The sequence below is a fragment of the Plecotus auritus genome (assembly GCF_963455305.1).
Source record: "Plecotus auritus genome assembly, chromosome: 3".
NCBI classification, from domain to species: Eukaryota; Metazoa; Chordata; class Mammalia; order Chiroptera; family Vespertilionidae; genus Plecotus; species Plecotus auritus.
In genome coordinates this window covers 133,008,183-133,015,839 of record NC_137772.1, presented here as the reverse complement: position 1 = coordinate 133,015,839, position 7,657 = coordinate 133,008,183, and the positions used below count along the sequence as shown (strand labels likewise).

At 42.3% G+C, this 7,657-nt stretch overlaps 1 pseudogene across 1 annotated transcript; it reads left to right on the top strand.

Moving 5' to 3' along the window:
- The first annotated feature begins 254 nt into the window (after window positions 1–254).
- On the top strand, window positions 255–1,495 carry LOC308244178 (keratin, type I cytoskeletal 18-like; annotated as a pseudogene). The gene has a single exon. The product of its transcript is annotated as a keratin, type I cytoskeletal 18-like (transcript).
- Window positions 1,496–7,657: the final 6,162 nt, after the last annotated feature.

Sequence of the window (7,657 nt, the reverse complement as noted above, 5' to 3'; positions counted from 1 at the left end):
AATCTAAGCTGCTTTTTTTGTTGTCAACAGCATATAGTTTGGTCTTGCTCTGTTTTATTCAGAATGACAATCTGTGCCTTTCAAGTTTTGAACAAAAAGGGGCCACATACTAAACCTGACAAGCTCAGGGAGACCTGCATGTCAGGCCTTACATACTCAGAGACTGAAAGTAACCACAAAGGATGATCTGAAATTAAAACTTTCTAACTGGCGCTTGAACCTGTCTCAGCTTCTCACCTTCCTCCCTGGACAACATGAGCTTTAGCACTTGCTCCAACTTCTCCACAAACTACTGGACCCTGGGCTCCGTGCAGTCGCCCAGCAGCAGTATGGCCAGCATCTATGCATGCTCTGGGCGCTTGGGCTCCAGATCTCTGTGCCCCACTCTACCAGTGTTTGGGGCAGCTGGGAATCTGGGGGCCTGGCTGCAAGGGTGGCCAGGGGTCTGGCAAGTATAGGGACATCCAGAACGAGAAGGAGGCTATGCAATGCCTGAATGACCACCTGGCCTCCTACCTGGAGAGGGTGAGAAACCTGGAGGCTGATAATCAGGGACTGGAGAGCAAAATCTGGGAACACTTGGAGGAGAAGGGATCCAGGTCAGAGACTGGGGGCATTATTTCAAGACCATCGAGGGCCTAAGGGCTCAGATCTTTGCAAGTTCTGTGGACAATGCCCACATCATTTTGTGGATTGACAATGCCCATCTTGCTGCTGATGACTTCAGAGTTAAGTATGAGACGGAGCTGGACATGCACCAGCCTGTGGAGAGTGACACCAATGGGCTCCGAAAGGTCACTGATAACACCAGTGTCACTCAGTTACAGCTGGAGACAGAGATTGAGGCTCTCAAGGAGCAGCTGCTCTTCATGAAGAACCACGAGGAGGAAGTAAATGGTCTACAAAATCAAACTGCCAACTCTGGGTTGACTGAGTTGGATGCCCCCAAATCTCAGGACGTCAGCAAGATCATGGCAGACATCTGGGCCCAGGATGACGAGCTGGCTCAGAAGAACCGAGAGGAGATAGACAAGTATTGGTCCCAGTAGATTGAGGAGAGCACCACAGTGGTCACCTCGCAGACCACTGAGATAGGAGCTGCTGAGATGACACTCATGGAGCTGAGACATAGGGTCCTGTCCTTGGAGATTGGCCTGGACTCAATGAAAAATCTAAAAGACAGTTTGGAGAACAGCCTAAGGGAGCTGGAGACGTGCTATGTCATGCAGATAGAATAGCTCAATGGCTGGCCCAGACTTGGGCAGAAGGGCAGTGCCAGGTCCAGGAGTAAGAGGCCCTGCTGATTATTAGCATCCAGCTGGAGGCTGAGAACACCACCTATCTCTTCCTGCTGGAAGAAGGGGAAGACTTCAATCTTGGTGATGCCCTCTACAACAGCCACTCCATACAATCCATCCAAAAGACCACCAACTGCAGGACTGTGGACAGCAAAGTGATGTCTGAGGTCAACTACACCAAAGTTCTGAGGGATTAAGGGCAGCAGAAGTGGGGCACCCCATTGGGGAGGTGGGGGCAGGAGGCCAATAAAAGTTTAGAGATCATTGAAAAAAACAACAACTTCCTAATTAAAGGCCAGTCATGGTGGGTAGTCCTGTCCTAGGTCAGTATCTTCCTTGACAAAGACAGTCTTTACCTGAACTTTTGCATCTAGAATAACATACCTTTGGAATATCAGAGTAATCCCCTTTGTCAGATCCCTCAGGGCACAATCTCTTACTAGAACCCTTCATTGTTATCTTGTTCTCCAGCATACCATCTCTATATGCTGTAAATGTTAATTGTTAACAATGTAAAAGAAATATGTGCCTATCCATTTTACTTTTTATCCAATCCCAGAGATTCCCCTGCTTTGCCTTCTCCCACCTCCCTAATCTATCACCAATGAATTTTATGTAATCTCTCTATGTCTTCCTCTTTGATTCTGATGTATAAAAAACGTGGTAAAACTCATTTTCCAGAGCATTTTTTTCAATCCATTGAGATTTTGCTTCCCAGCAATTGTCATCAGTTTTGCTCAAATAAACATAAAAATTCTCTACAGGTTTGGACATTTCTTACATTGACAAAGTGGAATGTTTAGTTACAATCCTCTACCCAATTCCAAAGTGTGGGATTTCCCCCCACATCACCAAGCAATTCTCTAACAACAACTGGGTGTCCTACAACTCAATTCAGTTCTGTATACCCAGAGATAGCATCAGGGTAAGTGCTCCAGCCCACAAGACTGCCTTCACTTCAGATGCCAATCACAAGTTTAGGTTGTCACCTGTGCTTCTGACTGACTTGCTGAAAATCAGAGGTTCCCACAGGACACCCTCCTTGGGTTCAATTAATTTGCTAGAGCAGTTCACAGAACTCAGGAAACAAATTTACTCACTAGATGACCAGCTTATTACAAAGACTATTAGAGGATACAAATCAACAGATATGTAGGACCAAGTCCAGAACAAAGGAACTTCTGTACTTGTGGAGTTTTGGGCCTGGTGTGGTGGCATGTGGAAGTGTTCTTGTTCCCCAAGCTGGAAGTTCAACATGTGGGATTTCCCCCCCTCCTTTTTTTTTTTTTTTTTTTGAAGCTTCATTACATAGGCATGATTGATTAAATCATTGCCCACTGATGATTAATTCAATCTCCAGCCCCTCCATCCTTCCCAGAAATGAGGAGATAAGACTGAAAGTTCTAAACCTCTAATCATAGTTGGTTCCCCTGGCCACCAGCTCCCTCAAGCAGCAGCAAAATTCCAATATAATTCTGATATTTTATTTTGGGGGATTTACAAAAGCCACCTCATTGACATAAACCCAGATGTGGTAGAAAGGGGTTTGTTATGAATTGCAAGATACCCATTTCACCTTTATGGCTGTAAAGCAATTTCAAGAACTGAGGACAAGAGACCAAATTATATAACAAAAGATGCTCCAATTGCTCTGATTGCTTAGGAAATTGCAAGCATTTTGGGAAATGTGAGTCAGGAACCCTGGACAAAGGCCAAATAAAATTTTATTATAAATCACAATATCAGAATAGTCCATTTATATTTAGTGTAGTTACTGATATGCTTGGATTTACATATGCTTTTTTGCTATGTATTTTCTATGTTTCCATTTTTTAAATTCTTCTTCCCTCTTACTTCTTTTTCTTGTGTTAAGTAAAAATTTCTAATGTGTCATTTTAATTCCTCTGTTGATTTTGTTGTTATATTTTTTAGTTATTTCCTTATTGACTGCTCTAGTTATTTTCTTATTGATTGCTCTAGGTATTACAATATGCATATCAATTTATCACAGTTTAATTCAGAATAATATTAAATTAATTCTAGAAACTTGCCCAGCCAGTATGACTCAGTTGGTTGAGCATCGTCCCATACACCAGGAGGTCCCAGGTTTGATTCAGCCAATTGATGTTTCCCTCTCATTGATATTTTTATCTCTCTCTCCATTTCCCTTCCTCTTTCTGAAATAAGTAAAACATATTTTAAAAAGTAGAAACTGATTCCAATATATTTTATTTTCTTCTTCTCTCCTTTGTTCCATTATTCTGATATCTATTTCTACATATACTATATACTCAACAATACAGTGTTACAATTTTTGCTTTATATAATTTGTCTTTTAACAAACTTAGGAGAAAAAATGAGAAAATATATTTATAGAGTCTTTTATATTTACACACATATTTGCCATTTCTGGAACTCTTCATTCTTACTCTGGATTTTGTGTACTATCAGGTACAACTTTCCTTTCAGCCTAAAGAACTTCCTATAGTATTCCTTATAGGGTATGTTTGCTAGCAAAACATTGCTTTGGTCTTTGATTATCTGTGAATATCTTTACTCTAGCTTTATTTGTGAAGGATGGTTTTGCTGGATATAGAATTCTGGGTTGACAAATCTTTTTCACTACTTTGACTATGTTGTTCCACTGCCTCATGGCCTCCATTATTTTGGAATTGATTCATTTATGTAATTTCTATATTTTTAGTGAGATTTTTAAATTTGTTGAATCATTGTTGTTAGACTTTCCTTAAATTTTTGAGTATAGTTGTTTTTTTAGTTCCTTAAACATATTTCTAATAACTACTTTAAAGACTTAGTCTGATAAATCCAAAATCTTAGGAACACAGAGAGAGTTTCTATCTGCTGTTTTATTTTCCTTCTAAATGTTGTCATGCTTTCTTGTTGCTTTGCCTAGCTAATCATTTCTTTGCTAAAAACTGGATATTTTACATAGTGAATTTGAGCAACTATATATTCTAATTTCCCCCTGAGTGTTATTGTTGTTTTGTGTGTTCATTTAATAATTTGCCTAGACTAAACTCTACCTTCTCTGAAATGTGCATCCACAAATGTTTCTGCTGTTTTGTTTTTCTTACTTTTTGTTCTTAAGCCTTGCTTCCTATAGTCACTCCTGTGTCTGCCTAGATTAGTGTTCAGACTGGCCAGAGGTTATGTTCATATACTTTGAGCCAGGAAGGCCTCCACCCTCTGCTGATAGATCTGTGAGTGAGTTGAGGAACACATTCAAATGTCAAGCTTTTGTTTTTAAGTTTACCCAGGCTTCTATTTTCCAATGAGCCCTTTGTATGTGTAGGTAGACTCCACTGCCCAAGGATATGTGGGTGGCTTGGGCTGCTTCTGTCTCTGCAGCACATACACACATTTTAGTCAACCCATGAAATGTGGCCAATGTGGCTCTGTTGGTTTGGCATTGTCCTGTGTACCAAAAAGTTGCTGGTTCAATTCCCAGTCAGGGCACATGCTCAGGTTATAGGCTCTCAATCTTCAGTAAAAGGAGTGCAGTATGCAGCTGATCTATGTTTTGCTCTCACATTGATGACTCTCTCTCTCTCTCTTTCTCACTAAAAATCAATAAAAAATATTTAAAACTAGGGGCCCAGTGCACGAAATTCATGCACAGCGGGTGGGTCCCTCAGCTCGACCTTCACCCTCTCCAATCTGGGAGCCCTCAGGGGAGCCCTCTCCAATCCAGAAATTTGTGTCTGTCTTTGCAATCATATGAGCGAATTGTCTGAGACCCCAACCCAGTTTGGTGCTCACAGAATAATAGAGGTCTTTTTTTTTCTTTGCTTCATTGGTGGAGATTTCCTAGAAGTTGCAGATATATTCCCTTTAATTTTTCCTTGACACTCTGACTTTACTTACGTCTCTCACCTTTGCTTTCTCTCCATCCCCTACCCGCAACAGTAACTTGCTCCAGGCTCACTTTGCTCTAGTGTCTAGGTTACAGGAGATCCTGCAATGCATCTCTCACCAGAACTATGATTCCCAGCATTCCTGGTGCTCCTCATGCTCTGGGCTTCCACTTCTGGTCCAGGGGCTGCCACCAGAACTATGATTCCCAGAATTCTTGGTGCTCCCCTGCTCTTGGTTTCCGCTTCTAGTCCAGGGGCTGCAGAAACCAAAAGGACTTGGAACTCCAGCTGCCCCCAGGCTGGGCTGACAGGACCAGACACTCTAGCGGCATCCCTGGGACCCCAGCCACTTGGCATCGGCATGCACGCATGCTGGCCACAGGCTCAGAGTGGGCAGGTGGGCGTCCAACCCCGCCCCCTGATGCTCGGTGCCTGCGTGCATGCAAGCTACCCACAGGCCCGCCATCTTTGTTGGGTTAATTTGCATACTCACTCCTGACTGGCTATGGGTGTCACGGAGGTACAGTCAATTTACATATTTGTCTTTTATTAGTATAGATAAATGTGCAGAGTGTATTCATCTTCCCATGGCTGCTTCACACCCCTCAATTCCCTGTTAAATTTCCAGATAGTCCAAGTTCATTGTTTCCTCTGTAATTTCAGGCTAGCAGAGCTGCTGGCCCTCTCTGTCCACTTGCTTCTGAGATCATCATTTAAACTGATGCTGCTCCAGATTAAGTCAGAACACCCTACCAGTGACAAAAGGCTGCTGGCTTTTGTGCGTGTGAGTGTGTTTGCTGCTGGTTTGTACAAAGTGCCCTGATGAACTAGCAAACAACAGAGTGCTAGGTTGGGCACAGCTCCAGGCAAGTATGCCACATGCTGGTGCTATTTAAAAGTCAATAGTTTTCATGAACAAACACTTCTCAGTATGTTGCATTTCTCCAGTCAATTTCCAGAGGGCTGAAATGGTTGTTTTTGAAGGTTTTGACCAAGCATTATAGTTGCCTTTTGAAAAAACAAAAACAAAAATGGTTTATCAACCTCTTAACATTCTCATGCTAGAAATTACTCTGTGAGCATCTGGTTTTTATTGTCTCCTTCTCAACCCTGGAGAAGTGATATGCAAGGTAGGTAAGAGCTCTGGATGGAAAGCTTTCTAGTCTGGATTCTGCTACTGACTAGCTGTTGTCCGTTGCAGTTTTCTTAGCAGAAAAAAAAAAGTGGGGGTTGGATAGGGTGATTTCCACAGCTCCTTCCATTTCGAAAATGCTGTTTCTAATAGAATTCAGAATTCAGCTAATAAATTTACATAGACCTGAACAGATGAATTGCTTTTATCCTTTCTGTAATCTTTATGTCAAAACAAAATTTTGTCTCCCATCTAAGATGTGTGTGTCTAAGATGAGGCAATGGTCCTTTGACTCCAGTAGAATAGGAATGAATGGTTTCTCCCCGTCTCCTCTCCTCTCCTCTCCTCTCCTCTCCTCTCCTCTCCTCTCCTCTCCTCTCCTCTCCTCTCCTCTCCTCTCCTCTCCTCTCCTCTTCTCTCCTCTCCTCTTTTCTTTTTTTCCCTCCTATCCTCTCTCCTTCTCTCATTCTCATCCTAACATAGTGGGCCCTGACTTAAAACTAGGTTCTGTACAAAGTGTTTTTTACCTGAATGATCTCATTTATTTCTCACAACAACCTCATCAGGTAGGTCCTGTCCTTAACTATATTTTACAGATAAGTGTGAGAAAGAAGAAAAATTCCCCTTTCCCTCCTCTGGTTCTTCTGGCTAGCCAAATAGTCAAATCAATAAGAGACAGATTGACAAGAGAAACTCAAATTCAATTTTGTGTGCACAGAAACCCCATATATATGAGAGTGTCAGAGACCCTGCATACATGAGAGATTCTAAGACAGAAAAGAAAAGTGTGGTATATATGCTATTCTGAGCTAGGGATGAGATAAGGCACCTTAGGGCTTCAGAAAGTCATTGCAGGGAGAACATATGTTCAGTAATTAGTAGTTGGCCCTGCCCTATAGATAGGCCAAAAAAGGTTATCTCCGATAACCTCTTAGTATGGGCAAGGCCCCTAATTCAAATTCTTCTAGATAGTTAAAGGGGGTGGGGGGGTGGGGCAGAAGTTTTTCTTGAGCCTGCAGGATCTCAGTTTTTTTTAGCTCAGAATAATCTGCATGTTACTGAGGCACATCTTGGGTGGCTGAGCCACTACATAAGAAAACTGAAGATCAGAGAAACTTCCTGGTTTGCTCAAAGCTAAACAGTTAGTTGGTCTAATTCCCTTCCATTCAACAATACCAACTCCACAAATAAACTGGGTATAAGCAGCATGTGAACATGTCTCTAAGAGAAGTATTTGGGAGTTGGGAGTTGAGAGGAAGCAGCTCTGAGGTGTGAGTGAGGCCTTCCTGCCGGAGGCAGTATCAGAGCCAGATCTCATCCTAGACTTTGGAAAGAGACGGCAGGGAGGTCCC